The 15649-nt window shown below is 45.0% G+C and overlaps 1 protein-coding gene and 1 long non-coding RNA gene across 12 annotated transcripts in view; one reads left to right on the forward strand and one right to left on the reverse strand.

The window, feature by feature from the left end:
- LRRC8D (leucine rich repeat containing 8 VRAC subunit D) overlaps positions 1-3422 on the reverse strand; it is a 109147-nt gene extending 105725 nt beyond the window's left edge. For 2 of the 10 annotated variants that reach the window (XM_023640276.2, XM_070266364.1), the window contains exon 1: positions 1822-2149. The gene's annotated coding sequence lies outside the window, so the exon portion shown is untranslated. Of the gene's footprint in view, positions 1-950; positions 1320-1386; positions 1622-1821; positions 2160-2614 lie in introns of those variants that run through there. The other 8 variants (XM_070266360.1, XM_070266366.1, XM_023640271.2 and 5 more) reach the window with 8 other exon arrangements.
- LOC102147356 (uncharacterized) lies at positions 2079-15112 on the forward strand. Of its 2 annotated transcripts, XR_011438820.1 has the most exons (3): positions 2195-2355; positions 5104-5180; positions 11797-15023. It is a non-coding gene; the product is annotated as an uncharacterized lncRNA (long non-coding RNA). The 2 variants fall into 2 exon arrangements; XR_001380877.3 differs by lacking the exon at positions 5104-5180 and having other exon boundaries at positions 2079-2355; positions 11797-15112.
- Positions 15113-15649: the final 537 nt, after the last annotated feature.

A 15649-nucleotide genomic window follows, 5' to 3' on the forward strand; every position in this document is an offset into this window, starting at 1 on the left:
CTCACACGCCCTCAATAAAAACGAGACAAACCTACAATAAAATGCTCGCATATAGAAATGAACCATGCCAAGTCAACATTTTGGATTTTTTTTTCCCCCAGCTCCGTGGACGACCTAATCATTTTATGGGAGGCTCCCTAAATAACCTAGACATCAAATACTCCAAATCACCTTTACAGAATCCTTATTTTAACCACCTAATTTTCATCTCAGGATCTTTCCTATCTTGCTCTTGCATTTTAACAGGGTTTTAGTCAACTGATGTCGAAGACAGGAGAAGCCACAACTCTATCCCTGTCCTGGGAGATGATCCGTATCTGGTCAGTTTTTATGGACCGTAAACATAAATGCTGTCTGAAGACCCCGTTTACTGGTTATGGCGCAGGACTCTTCCCACAGGTCTGTAAGCAGAGGCCCCAGAAGCGTTGACGGGGAAGATCTGAATCACTGTCATTCTTGGCACTTGGAAGTGCCCGTTGGTTGTTTATAGAGGTAAATAGCCCTCACCATTTCTGCAGACCAGAATTCCCTGCCTGTCCAGTCTTCCAACGTCCAGCACAGTACACGTAATAGCTGCTCAATAAACGTTGCCTAAATGGAATTTTATTATCAAAGCTGCTAAGGAAGTTTTCTCTCTCTCTTTACTCCGGTGTCTCTTTCAAAATATGTCCTCACACTTTTCTTTGCAGAATAAGAAATATTTTTCAAAGTTGAGGAGGAGGAAAGAATGAACTCTGCAAAGCACAGGGGCTCAAGTTGGGCTCACAGTCGGCCAGGGCTCCCCAATTCATTCCTATTCCCCATCTCTTTGCCGACCTCCGGAAAGCTCCCTCCCTCTCACGTTTGAGCTTCTTTCCGGCAAGCCTATTTCCCACCCGGGCCACACCCCCCGCAACCGCGTAACCGCTGGGGTGGCACACCCCGCCTCTCCCCCTCCAGCAGGGACCTACCTCTCCTCCCCTCGACCTGGAGCAGCTCTTCTTCACTGTGTCTGGCTTTTTAACAAACCAAAAGAACTCATTTCTTAACCCGTAAGGGATACCCCAGATAAAGGGGGACAGAAAGAGGAAGGTCCCTTTCAACCCTCCAGTAGGCGGAGGTGATGGTTCTCTGAGCAACCACCCCCAAATCCTACTCCTTTGCAAGACCCAGGACAGGATTCGCGGGGAAGTCCCGCTCCCGAGTGCCCACGCCTCCAAACAAGCTAGAAGCGGATTATACCGGTACCCAACCCGGAGATGGCCCGCGGCGAGCTGCTGCACCTGCGGGCCCCCCGCGCCCTCCCCCTGGCGCGGGGGCGGGGCACGGCCCGCACTCCCCGCCCAGCTCTCTCCGTGCGGGAAGGGGGCGAAGAGGAGGCGTTTCTGGAGAAGTTAAAGGGCTCACCTTCTGGGCCCCGGGCCAGCAAGGCCCGACGCCGAACACCCACCTCCGGGAGGAACCCGCGGGGCCCTAACCGGGTCTCCCCGCCCTTCCGACTGGGCGGAGGGAGGCGAGAAGGGGAGCGCGCGCGAGGGCGAGCGAGAGGGAGGCCCTCCGCGCGCTCCTCTCGAGGCCCCACCGCCGGCGGCCGAGGCGCCCGCCGCTCCCATTGCCCAAAGCGGAACAATCTTCCGGGCCCGGGCGGTCAGAGGCGGGAGCCCAGCCCGGCCCCGCTCGCCGCCTGCGCCCCCCATCCCCCGCCCCCAGTTCCCGGCTGCAGCCTCGGCTCAGGCCGCGGCGCCGCGGGGCAGGACGCGGGCGCCGGGGGGCGCGCTTCGACCCCGGCGCGGCTCCCGCCCGCGCAGCCCCCGGCCCCTGCCCCGAGAGGGGCGCACCAACCTTGGGGGGCAGCCCGGGCAGCCTGGCCGCCGAGCCCCGGCTTAGGCTGAGGCGGGAGGTGGCGGCATCACCTGCGGCGGGCGGCGGCTGCACCGGGACGCGCCGGGGCGGCGAAGGCGCGCGGCGCCCTGGACCCTGCTCCCGCGGCCCCGCCCGCGGCTGCCACCTCGAAGCGCGGCGCAGGAGCCGGGGCACCACGGGTGGCGGCAGCGGCGGCGACGGGAGCAGCAGCACATGACTCTGTAACGGGGGGAATTAGACAAAGCGTAACATGGACTCCGGGCCCGTGCAGGCGCTGCAGCTCCGGGACCAACCGCAGCCGGCGAGCGCCGCGACTGGCTCGGCCGCAGCCAATGGCGCGGGCCCGGGCCTCCATGTGATTGCGAGCGCTTTCCCTGGGTTGTCCTGTGGCGCCCGCCGAGGGTAGGGGCGCTTCCGCAGCCGGCCGGCCGGGCTGACTAGAGGGGCGTGTGTGGCGAATGAGGGGGCCCACGGTCGGGGACTGGCGGCGACAGGCTGCTAGACGCCTAGCAGGTGCGTGGGGCGGGGAAGAGCCGCAGCCGCAGAGCGCCGTCGCCGAAACACTCATCTGTCAAAGAGCCACCTGGGCAGGGCGCGGTGCCAGGCAGCCGCTGTGGCCAGCGGGGAGCGCGGCAAGGTGGCCTCTTCTGAGTCTGTCCTCTTTACTAAAACTCGGATATTAGGACTTAGGGAGAAATGCAATGATAGGGTGGGGGGAAATTTGCGTAAAAGTCATCTAAGCGGCTTCCAACCCTAAAGAGAAAGTACTTACGTGGGATTTGGGGCGCACACAATTTTATCTCGGCACGAAGAGCTTCCTGGCCACGTTCGTTCGGTCTCTGTTATTAGAATATGCTAGACAGTAAGTTCTTGTTTTAATCTGAGTCTACTCTTTTTTCCACTGCTTTTTGCCAAAAATATCTTGTATCTGACGCAGGCGGATGAAAGATTGTCTTCTGCTTGGAGGCGTTTTCCAACCTGATAGTTTTCCCTCTGGTTTTTGTTATAAGATCGAAGTAGATTTGCAGTCTTTTTCGTGGGTGGGGAGAAGCAGGGGTCGAGAAATAGTCAGGAGAGATGTTTGGAATTGTTGACCAATGGTTCCACCCCAGTACTTTGATCCCTCTCTCCTTCTATCTGAATCCACCCGTTTGTGTGAACAATGGGAAGTCTCATCTCTTTTCTCCCAAGATCTCTCCGTGTCACTGAATGTTCAATCAACATTCCCTCGGCATCTAAATGGTCTTCATAAGCTGGCTGCGCAAAATGTTACAGATAGGACGGTGTGGGCGCAGCTGTAGCGAGGCACTAAAGAGAGTGGTTTTCCAAGGTTTCGGGAAAGGCTTCAGAGAGAAGGGGTGGTAGAACTGACTCTTGGATAGTGAGCACTTGTTCACCAGGCGCTGGAAGTAAAGATGAGCAGCCTGACAGGAAAGAGTATGAACAGAGAGGTCCAGAGCACACTCGAGGGACTGTCCTAGACTGCTTACAGGATGACACTAGATTTTGAGTTCTTCTGACCTCTTGCTCTCTCACTTCCCTTGCCCTGTCGCTCATGCCAGCAGCCTCTCCTATTCCACACACCCAGCCAAGAAGGAGGTGTGTGGGCGGGGGCTGTGTGACGGGTGATCTCATCCCGGACCAGATTTGCCGATCTGGGAGGTTAAAGCACTTTTACAACTGTCAACATCTAGTGGTGTGATATTTTGATTGAAAACATCCCACTATTATAATTAATTTGGAATGTTTTGTTGTTTGTAAAAACACTTTGTTCCACGTTTTGATCTTCCCTGGGTTTTAAACTATGATTCTAGATTTGAGAGAAATGTCATTTCAAGATGGGTATAAATTGAGAAAAGAAAAAAGCAATATTCAGAAAATAGTCAACTGTGGAGAAACAGGTAATCTCATACACTATAAATGTGAGTGCAAATTGGGTGACTGCCTTTGGAGGACAATTTGGCAATTTTGGATAAAATAAGTCTGTGTATTCTTTGTGATCAGGCAGTTGCACATCTAGGAATTTATACGTTGGGACTATGTTTGCAAAAAATATGTATTCAGAAATATTTACACGTGTGCAAGTTTGTTTATGCAGCATTGTTTGTAATAGAGGAAGTGTGTAATGGTGTAAAAGTCTAAACACAAAATCCCAGTAGGGAATTACTTAAGCAAACTATGCTTGATCTGTAGAAGGAAACCTCAAGCAGTCATTACTAAAGATAAGATGATACCAATGTGGAAGAATGTCCAAAATCTGTAAGTGAAAAAAAGCAAGTTGCAGAACATTATCAATAGCATAACCCCATTTTTATTTGTATTTTTTTTGTCATAAAATATACATGTTATTAAATGTATGCTTAGGGGAAACCTGGAAGCATGCATATCAGGCACTTAACAGTGATTGTCTGGATGTGAGATTAGCTGGGCTGTTCACTTTCTGTTAAAAAGTGCTGTGTGTTTGAATTGTTTTTATGTGGAGCACATATTACTTTGATAATAAGGAAAATAATAAAAAATTTTTTAAAGATAAAAAAGCTCTACCCATGACAAATAATGAAAGGTCACTCTGACGGTCTAGGATGCAAAAATTGTCAGCTTCCCCTATTCCCCAAGGAAAACAAACAGGAAGGAGGCAGCAAAAGACAATGACTGATTTGACACTGGATTCAAAGTTAGGAAATATGATAGAAAAGGAATCTGAGGCTACTTGAGACATGTCTGAAAGGATGAGCTGGGGGAAACGCAATAAGGCTTCAAGGAAGTTCTAGGGAACGAAAACCTAGAGCGCACCTACTGTCTTCTGCTGAGTTATTGTGGTCAGGGATCGGCAACTGTTCCAGCACATGGTAAATCTGTACAAACTAACAACAGCTAATGCAATGCCTATGATGGCTCAGAGTACTTTACAGATATTCACTTTGAGTCCTCACGGCAGCCCTCTAAGGTAGATACTATTAGTATCCTCATTTTTTAGACAGGAAACAAAGGCCTGGAGAGGTTATATAAGTAACACAAAATCACACAGTCTTTAAGTGGCAGAGCTAGACTTTTAAGTCAGGCAGCCTGGTTCCATAAGTCCAAGCACTTACAATACTGTCTAAAAGGACCATGTAAGATAAATGCCAATGTATGTGCATCTCTTTCTACCAAGTATTGTAATTCTGAGGTGATTCTGTTTACCTAAACCATAGCACTTGGCATGCCATAAGGCACTCAATAATACTTATTGAATGAATAAATAATTGACTTTCCTACTAGAGAAGAAGCTGAGCCCCTTGGAGGAGTGATTTTGCATTGTTCCTTTTTTCTTCAGCTAGTAGAGTGCCCAACATGTGGTAAGCAATATGAATTTCAATAATCTGTATACGTGTTTTTGAAATACTGTGCAGTGATCAAGGTTTATAAATGGGTCCCAAATCAGTGGGGTAGCTTATGAATAGTATCATGATGAATTCCTTGTAAAGTGAAAAATAGCCCTGGGGGGAAGGGGCTAAGTCTGAATATACCTGCATAACTGTACACAGATAAATGTAGACTATGTTTGCTTGGAAAGTGGCAGTAATGCTGAAGAGCTAAAGAGATGCAGGATTTCAAATTATTTGAGCCTCTCTCTTTTTCTCTCACTTCTCTTGGTTTCTGAAATGGAAATAATAATAACATATATCAAGTTATTTTGAGGCCAAGGATTAAATGATGTATGGAAAGGGCTTAGCTAAGTGCCTAGAACATAGACATTGCTCAGGAAATGTTACCTATTATAAGTGTATCTATGTATTATAAGTGTGACCAGATTTCTTAATCTATGGTGACTCTATGAATACTAGAGCTAACATAATATGTGACATCTGGGAGTTCATATACATATGTTTACACTTATAGAAGAGGGGCTCAGCCTAAGCAAAGGGTAAAGCAGTTGTCTTCTCAGCTTTCTTCTTCTGCACTGCCTCCCAATTTCCTCTTCTTTCTATTTCTTTAGATGGGTTAAACCTTTTCACTTCTTAGACTAATTTAAACTCTCAGCCTTAGAGGTAGGAAGCAAATTGTCTCCCTTCTTCATAGCTGAGGAAAATGAAATTCTGGACAATTCTGGAGACTAGACTAGAAATGAGCAGGTTGAGGGAGGAAAAGAGTGTGGAGGAAATGGAACTGGGCAGAGTGTGTGGGGTAACTCTCCATGAGTTCTGACATAAAGTAAGGTCCAAAGAGGAAGAGAAATTGCCAGACTGCTATAGTTAGAAATAACATGGTGAAATTGAAACCAGAAAAACTAAGGGTACATGTCTTAATCAACCACAATGAGCAGAAAGAAGTGGCCTTATACATTCTAAAATAGATTCATAGAGTGATAAAATTAGGGTTGCCTATCTAGGTAAACTAGTGCTTCTTCATTGATAGCCCTTCACTGGGGAAATTAAAAAAAAAACATAAAGAAACACCAAATTCAACCTCTTGAGGATCTGAACCCATATCCCCTGCCTTCTTTATCCATGCTCTTATCAAAAGTCAGTCCCTTCACTTTTGCATCAGCTCTCATCCAATCTCAAATGATAACTCCAGAAATTGTCTCCTGTCTTCTATATCATTGATTTTCCCTTCTTTACTCGGTGAACGCCAGCACTATTTTTTTAAAATGTTATTACTTTTCCTATCTTAAGGAATAAAATTTCTGTTGACCCTGCTTTCTCCACTCCTCTTCTCTCCTTTGCATTTAAACATCTCAAAAGAATTGTATAAATATCTCAAAACAATTGTATAAACCCACTGTCTCTAAATCCTTTCTTCCCGTTTTCTCTTCAACTCAATCTAATCAGGGTTTTTCTCTCAATGTATCACTGAAACTGATGCTCCCAATGTATCTGGTGACTTCCACTTTGCTAAATATGGTGCTCAATTCTTGGTCCTTAATTGACTTCTCAGCAGCGTTGGACACCATTGACTACTCCCTTCTCCTTGGTGAACTGCCTTGTCTTGCCTTCCACGACCATGCACTGACTCCCTTTGAGGAGCTCATCCAGTCAGATAGCTTTGAATTCCCTCTCTATGCCCACAACCCCGCATTTATATCCCCAGCATAGTTCTCTCTCCTGAGCTCCAATTTGTGTTTCTAACTGCTCACTTGGTTTTCCCACTTAGACATCTAATAGATATCTCAAACTTAAGTTCAAAACCAAACTCCTGATTTCCCCTCAAAACCTGTGCAACTCACACAGCTTTCCCCCTCTCAGTAAACGGCAACTCCATCCTTTCAACTGTTTAGGTTAAAAGCCTTGGAGTCATCCTTGACTCTTCTCTCTCTCACAACCTACATTGAAACTATCAGGGAATCCTGTTGGCTCTACCTTCTAAATATACCCCTCCATTGCTCCACCTTAGTTCCATCGACCAATCCTCTCTCCTGGATGAACTCATTAGCTGCTTAACTAGTCTATGTGCTTCTACTCTCGGCCCATCCCTCCCTATAGTCTGTTCTCAACAGCAGCCAAAGTGACCCTTTTAACATGTAAGTCTAATCATCTCATTCCTTTGCCCAAACCCTATGATAGCTCCCCATTTTACTCAGAGTAGAACCAAAGTCCTTGCAGTGACTTGCAAGGTTCTCACGTGATCTACATTCCCTCCAGCCCCAAATGTTGCTTACTCAGGGAAGCATACGCTGACAACCATATCTAAAATTGGAACTCTCTGCCTACTCTCATTCCTCTTACCTTGCTTTATTACTTTCCTCTGAGCACTTATCATTTGCTTATTATATATATTTTTTGTTTAATATCTATCTCTCCCTACTAGAATATAAGTCCTTTAAAAAAAAAAAGACAGTTCGTAGGACCAAAACAAAGAGACAACCCACCAATTGGGGGAAAATATTTGCAAGTCATATATCTGACAAGGGGGTAATCTCCATAATATATAAGGAGCTCACGCAAATGAACAATAAGAAAGCAAACAACCCGATCAAAAAGTGGGTGGAGGAGATGAACATTTTTCCAAAGAAGATATACAGATGGCCAATAAACACATGAAAAGATGTTCAACATCGCTAATCATCAGGGAAATGCAAATCAAAACTACACTAAGGTGGCCGGCTGGTGGTGCAGGGGTTAAGTGCACACATTCTGCTTTAGTGGCCCAGGGTTCGCCAGTTCAGATCCTGGGTGCAGACATAGCACCGCTTGGCAGGCCATGCTGTGGCAGGCATCCCACATATAAACTGGAGGAAGATGGGCACGGATGTTCTTCAGCAAAAAGAGGAGGATTGGCAGCAGATGTTAGCTCAGGGCTAATCTTCCTGGAAAAACAAAAAACCCACTATACTAAGATACCACCTTACGCCTGTTAAAATGGCTATAATCACTAAGACTAAAAATAAATGTTGGAGAGGGTGTGGAGAGAAGGGAACCCTCACACATGCTGGTGGGAATGCAAACTGATGCAACCACTATGGAAAACAGTATGGAGATTCCTCAAAAAACTAAAAATAAGACCCACCATATGACCCAGCTACCCCACTACTGAGCATCTACCCAAACAATCTGAAATCAACAATCCAAAGTAACATATACACCCCTATGTTCATTGCAGCACTATTCACAATAGCCAAGACACGGAAGCAACCCAAGGGCCCATCGACTGATGACTAGATAAAGAAGATGTGGCATATATATATACACACACACAATGGAATACTGCTCAGCCAGAAAAAAAGACAAATTCATCCCATTTGCAATAACATGGAAGGACCTAGAGGGAATTATGCTAAGCAAAATAAGCCAGACAGAGAAAGACAAACACCATATGATTTCATTCATATGTGGAATATGAACAAGTACTGGGACAAAGAAAACGGTTCAGTGGTTACCAGGGGAAGGGGTATGGGGGGGGCCACTGTGGGTGAAGGGGAAAACTTATGTGGTGACAGTCAAGAAATAATGTACAACTGAAATCTCACACTGATGTAAACTATTATGAACTCAATAAAAAAGAGTTTGTCTTGCTCACTCATTATCCCATGTGTTTAGAATAGTGTCTGACTCATAGTAGGCACTCAGTAATTATGGTTTAATGAATGAATGAATTTTTTCCAGATTTCTAATCAACGTAAACTCAGGGAAATTTTTCCGAGGAGGAGATTTTTTTCATATGCTGTTCTCTAAGTATCTGTTAACTGAGAAAAAGCCGTTCATAGTCAGAGTCTCCAAATTCAGACCTTTTACTAGAACAGCACCGAGTAGTTTATGTGGCAAAGAAGAAACAGCAAAACATATTGCCTTTTTGCTAGTCCCTTAGCAAGCAGGAAAAGGAAAACAACCTGACCCGAGTGAACAGAAAAAATTATAAAATAATAATTCCAAAGTCCTAAATTATATTCTTATTAAGGAAACTATTTAAGCAAAGTAACACAATAGTGAAAAGAATGTTACAGCAGATTAAACAGTCACTTCCTTGTAACATATTACTTACTTTAAAACTGTCATATTGTGTAGTAAAGTTGCTATCTCTTCTAATCTGGCTAAAAGAAAAGGTTTAAGTGAAATGAAGGGACGTAGATGTGACATAAAATATCAAGTGGGGATCTTAATTATAGTTTTGTTGATTGAAAGTTGAAATGACACAAAAATCCTGAGAAAAAGCACCATAAAAAAGGAATTGGGCAATACTTTGAAACAAAACAAAACAAAATCAGCCCCCAAAGCAAACTAATTTGTACGGTCATTTGAAAAGAGGAAGAAAGAGTAATTGCTGTTGCCAAATGGTGAGCTGACTGTTTAAAAATCCTCATGGAACTCAGTCTGTTAGGATGTCTCGTCAGAGCTCTTGTCTGTGGGAAGAGAAGATGAGCACAGCCAGAAACCTTAAATGTCAAGATGAGGCTGAGCAGTGCTTGGGCTGGAGAGAGGAATGTGGAGGACAGGAAGAGAGAAGCCAATGTGTGGGGTTTTCTTACTCATGGGTGAAATTCTAGCATTCTGGGTTTGAAAGATTATTATGTCTGGGCACTGTCTGAAACTACATCTGACAGCTCTTGAAAACAGTGCGGGCTGGAGATGATTTGAAAATAAAATTTAGACTGAGAGGTTGTGTTCATGAAACTGAGAGTCAGCGTTGTCCTAATGCGAGCTGCTCCTTGGGCAATGCAGCTGTATAGGAGGAGGCAGCAGTCCATCTCCTGTTCCTGATCATTCTCGAAGTCAGAGCCTTTGCTCAGCCCAGGTAGAGCACCTGAGCCCAAGGGGACCTACGGCTGTGAGTCTAAATCTGAACACATGAGACTAGGTGACCAGGTTCCTTCCATTCCTAAGATTCTATGATATCCCCTGAAGTTTATCTCCTTTGCTCTAATAGATAATTCCTCTTCCTTCTTTCCTCGTTAATGTTTACCTGATCTCCTAAAAATCTCTACTCTTTTTCTCTCCTTCTAATGGAGTAAGAATTTTGTGAGTTAACTATGTGAGTCTCTCTTCTCTTTTTGTGTGATATGTGGGTGACAACCTGTAGACCCAAAGCCTACAGATATGTTTCAACTGCATAGTGTTTTCTTAAAAAAATTTTTAATCACTTGCCAATATTTAATAATCAGGAAATGTCACATAAATATCCAGATTGCCAGCACTTTTAACAACTGAAACATGTGGAAAACCTGGATTAATTCCTGCATAGCAAATCCTCCTGGGACTGAGTAACCTGCCCCCTTCCAGCTAGTTCTCACTGCAATTCACAAGTGCCAGGGCCATTCCCCATTGTCCCTGGCTCTGAAGCCGAGAGGGACAATTGCCCTTTATTATTTTGTGTACACTATTGTTTTTTCTAAAACAGAGAAACATTTCTTGGTACCATTCTTAATATTCCCTACAAAAGTGATTCACGTTTCCTATACCCAACCGACATTTAAACTGCCTATCCGGCTGCTCTAGGAATTTGAGCTTGTGATCCATGGTTTGTGTTACCTGGCTGCTTTCTCAGGTTTTCAGAAAGGAAACATCTAAACAGAATTCAAAAATGAAATGGTGGAATGCCTTAAGCCCCCAAAAGTGCAGCACAGTAAATAATTAGTATAATTATCAGATGGTTAGACTAAGGAGGTACTTCCAGCTAGGACTCTGATATTCATACCTTATAAATCATTATATTTTCAGAGAAACTTATTCCTCAAGCAATCCTGTAAGGTATGTATCACTACCTCCATTTTTACATATGCAAAAACCAAGGCACAGAGAAGTGAAGGGATTTGCCCATGGCCACCCAGCTAATAAATGCCTGACCCAGAAACCAAGCCCACATTTTTGAGGCAAAGTTCACTGCTCTTTATGGCACATCATAGCTGCTGCAAATCGTCCTTGAAAGTCAATATGCTGTCATTCTGAGAAATCTTTAGAATGTTCTCTACCATCAACTCAATAACATGTTTCAATGCCTCACAGCCCAGCTAGTGAGGAGAAATCTTGGATGATCTTTGACTCATACCCTGCCAGCCCCCATATCTAACCAGGTGAATTATCCTATTTTTCCTTTAAAGAACTATTCTACCCAAATGTTTCTCTCCATTCCCTCTATAAAATCCATTGGCTCACTCTTGAACTAATTTAATGGTCTCCAGCTGAGGTCCTTACACAGCACTCTGTGCCCCCTCCAATCTGTATTTACAGGAAAAGCAGATGGCCTTGTAATACAGCTTCCTGGTGCCATTGCTTGTCTCAGAAACTTACAGTGGTTTCCTGACGCATTAGCTATAAACTAGTGGGTCTGATGTTCAAGGTCCATCCTTGTGGATGCTATGATGTTGTTCCCAATACCTGCTGTCCTCCTCTGTGGGAGAATTATAGTTTCCCACCCAGTGACTTTAGGCTTGGCCATGTGACTTGCTTTGGCCGGTGAAATGTGAATGAAAATGACATGTACCACTTTTGAGAAAGAGCCATTCTGGTTTCTCATCATCTTTCTTTTCCCTCTTCCTAGAAAATGGCAATGTGCCAGATTGGAGCTGCTCCTTCAGCCTGGATCTTAGGATGAAGAAAATGTGGAAGAGTTATAACCAGCATGGAGGCTGATCCTAGGGCAACGGGGACTTATAGGAGGAGGCAGTCCCATCTCCTGTTCATATGAGACGACATATAACACGAGCAAGAAAGCAACGTTTGCTACTGTAGCCACTGAGAGTTTGAGGTTGTTTGTCATAGGGTAGCCCAGAGAGAGCTGACTGTTGCAGCCTCCATAAGCAGTCTGTTTCCTTGACTCCACACACTATGCTCCTTTCCCAGGGCTCTGTACAGAGCATATGCTGTCCACAGCTTTTCTAGTCCTCACAGAATTAGAGCCACTTAACTCACTATCAATTTAGTCCCAAAAGATGTGCTCAGAACTTGCTGGCTCTGCCCAAGTTCTCCAGGGTGTGGCCACAGGAAATCTAGAAACCTGTTGATTTTCTATTAGTACATACAACAGAATGATCATACAAGCTGGCCCTTAATAGCAAATAGTTGGTGCACTAATTAAACATAGCAGTGCGCTGAAATAGGGTCCAGCCCCAGGGCGAAATCCTCAGAAGACTGATCCAAAGACCCCCATCTCATGAAGAACCTGTTTTCTTCATGCCCAATTTTTGTAGTTCTCACTACCTGCCAACCTTTCCTATTCGCCCTTCTGACTCTGACCCAGTCTTTAAGACATGCCTCTCATGAATCCTACTTTTCAGGATACCTGCATAGATGGTGGGAAAGTGCCCAGGGACGACGTAAAACAGCAGTGTGGTGCCAGGAGCCTGGTTAAACCCCAAGGCAACTGTCTCCAGAGTGCTCTAGCACTAGGCTGCACCAAGGAGGCAAGGAGACGTTCAGAAGTTTCCAGAGGCAAATTAGGATCAGAAGCCAAGGGAAATGGAATTGGGCATCAGAAAAGCAACACTGGCATGAAGCTGTAGACAGCAGGCAGAATCATTGGATGGAAAAGGATAAAAGAATGGTGAGAGGAAGTGCAGAGTGGGTGAGGTTCAGCAGTTGTGACACCACAACTGCAAACACGGGGCTTGAGGCAGAACATTTCTTTGTGTAGAGGCTGGAGGGTGTGGCAGCTCCTCCTTCAAGGATCTTCCCTAACTACTTTGGTTCTCACAGAAAACCTAGGCCACTGGGCCAAGCCCTCCAGGTCAGCCCTGGTGCATGAGCAAGGGTTCTAAGGTCATGCCAGGGAGGGCACCTGTTAGGTGTCAGTCAGAGCAAGGGCAGCGGGGAAGGAGGCGAGAAGTCACAGGCTAGGAGTGGCAAGGGGGGTCGGGGCTGGCGGAGCAGAGAATCCAAGGGCAAAAGCAGGAAGGAGTATGGGAATTGGGGAGATAAGAGAGGGGCTGGCTGTTCAGACAGCAGGCAAAGTGGAACAAGGTGTGGGTGCGAACTGGGGTCAGGAACAACCCAGAAAATGGATTCTGACAGCTATTTGACTTTTAAACATTGGTTTGGGGTAATTCTGTTGGGTGAGAACTTAAAGTGCCAAGCTCTGATACCCACCTCTGCTACTCTGAACCATTCACTGTAAGATATAATCATATATTGTTTTGTGTTTCCCCTGCTATTTTACATGTGTTTCTTTTGACTCTCCCAACTGAGACCTAGACTCTGTCTTGTGTTTCTTCAGTCTCTCCCACTGTCTTGTGCAGTGATGAGCTGATGGTTATTAATTTATGAATTAATACCTACCATCAGTCCTTTTTATTATTTGTTCTCCTGGCCATTGTCACACACGCATGCATTCAACAAAATTTTATTTTTATACATTATAAATAATAACAATATTTACTGAGTACTTATTAACTGTGAGTCAAGCATCATGCTGGGTGCTGAAACACATATATCGATAAAGCATACTCCTGGTCCTTGAAGAACTCACAGGCTGGTGAGGAGAGACAGACATGCAAGAAGAAAGAGTGTGCTCTCTATGGTGTATGAAGGGTGGCTTCATAGAAGAGAAGAGATTTTTTTGGGTCCCAAAGGATACATAGGAGTTCACCCGGTGGATAGGACGGGGCAAGTCCCACAGGCAGAGGGAATGGTATGAGCACAGGCATAGAGCTTGATTCTTCGGCTCCATTCTATCCTGTAGACATAGGACACCCTGTCCTAGGGCCCTTCTACACCTAAATTCCATGAGTCCTTGGTTAAGGATAAATGTACAACTTCTGTTTATACTGTGCACAAAGTGAGAGCCTTGGCTTTATTCTTTTGCCTCACTGACAAACATGCAAGTAAAGCCAGTTGCTTTTTTGATGGGGCTTTGTTGAATTTTTAATCTCTCATCAAAAGTCTAAACATGAGGTTCTTTGCCTTTTTCCTTGTGAGCACTAGACTTGAGTGGCAACTTGAAAGAATTACTCTTCTCATCTTGTCTGCTTTTGATTAGTGAATTGAAGTACTATACATCATGAATAAATACTTCACATTCATTTTGACCACAAATAATTTTTTTTACAATAATGAATTTAAAAATGATTCCTGTTATCTACAAATTTCTCCGCATCCTAAAAACCTTTTTATTTAGCCAAGGTGGTCCGACAGCACTTTATCCAGCTCTGAGTAAGCACTTTTATCTTGTGAGTTATTATGGGATGCTTGAAATGACATGGATTCTAAAGAATGATGTTATAACACACAGTTCGGAGAGAGTGGGCAGTTTATCCAAGAAGGGAGTTTTCCCTCTGCTGAAGTCTAAGTGTCTCCCTCTGTTATCCCCAGACCTTAGACACACCAGTTCAAGTTACAGACTGGATTTACGAGTCTTTAAGTATGTGCAGAAACTTGGGGCCAGAGAGCGTGTATTGTGAGTCCATTAGGAAAAGACATGGTGGCGTCCCAGTGAAGAACACAGTGCCATAACTGGAAAGGTCAACAGCGGACATTGGAACAACCATGTGGCTGGGTGTGAACACCAAGATGATTGGGGCTTTACAGTCATGCCTGGAAAGGCCTCCCCAGTACTTTAGCTTAAAAGCCCAGAGAGCGAATGGCTGTGCCCTGACCACTTTGACCCCCCCTGGGGGCAGTGCTGGAATTTGTGCTTGGACTTCTTGCCACGCAGAACAGCTGAGAACCTTTCCTGGATTCAACTTTGACCCAGGACGACTCTTGGGTTTGGGTGGATGGAGGGCTGAGATGTTTGTTGCCATAATTTGTTATGCTCTGCAAGAGCACCTGAGTTCTTTGTTTTGTTGTTGTTGATGATGGTGGTGGTGGTGTCTGTGTGTGTGTTAGTTTTGCATGATAATGGACAAAGATTTGAAATCTCACTCTATCTCCCACTTGCTTCATATCTTTCACACTGCTGGCTGGTTGGAAGCAAAGAATCCTGCAGGAGAGAGGTGCTGAAAGCAGCTTTAGGCAGCCAGGACTTCCCATCCACAGGACTCCTCCCTCCTTCTCCCACCCTGCCCTCTGCAACTCTGAATTCTTTTTCTGAAACTCTCACCTAAATCTCCACCTTCTTTTAAGTTCAGGATGAACCCCAGTGTGGCACATTTGTGATGTTGTGCGGGGGCAGCAGTCCAAAAATAAACTATTGTGTTGAGGCGGGGAAAGGCTGGTTTTGAGAGGCGTGCCAGCCAGCCATGATGTTCAGTAGCGCTTATTGGTTAATGTCTGCAAATTTTCTTTTTCTACAAAAGCTAAATGGGACTCATTAAACTCCTCTGGTGTAATTTTTTTTAAAAAAGAAAGGACAAGTTAAAAATAGCCTAAGTACAAGTCTTGGAGGCAGTGAAAGCGTTGGTTGTTAGGAAGAACTGGTGATGAGATCTGTGGAGAGGTTTTCACAATTGAAATTTGAA

The sequence above is a fragment of the Equus caballus genome, chromosome 5, assembly GCF_041296265.1.
Source record: "Equus caballus isolate H_3958 breed thoroughbred chromosome 5, TB-T2T, whole genome shotgun sequence".
Classification (NCBI taxonomy): domain Eukaryota; kingdom Metazoa; phylum Chordata; class Mammalia; order Perissodactyla; family Equidae; genus Equus; species Equus caballus.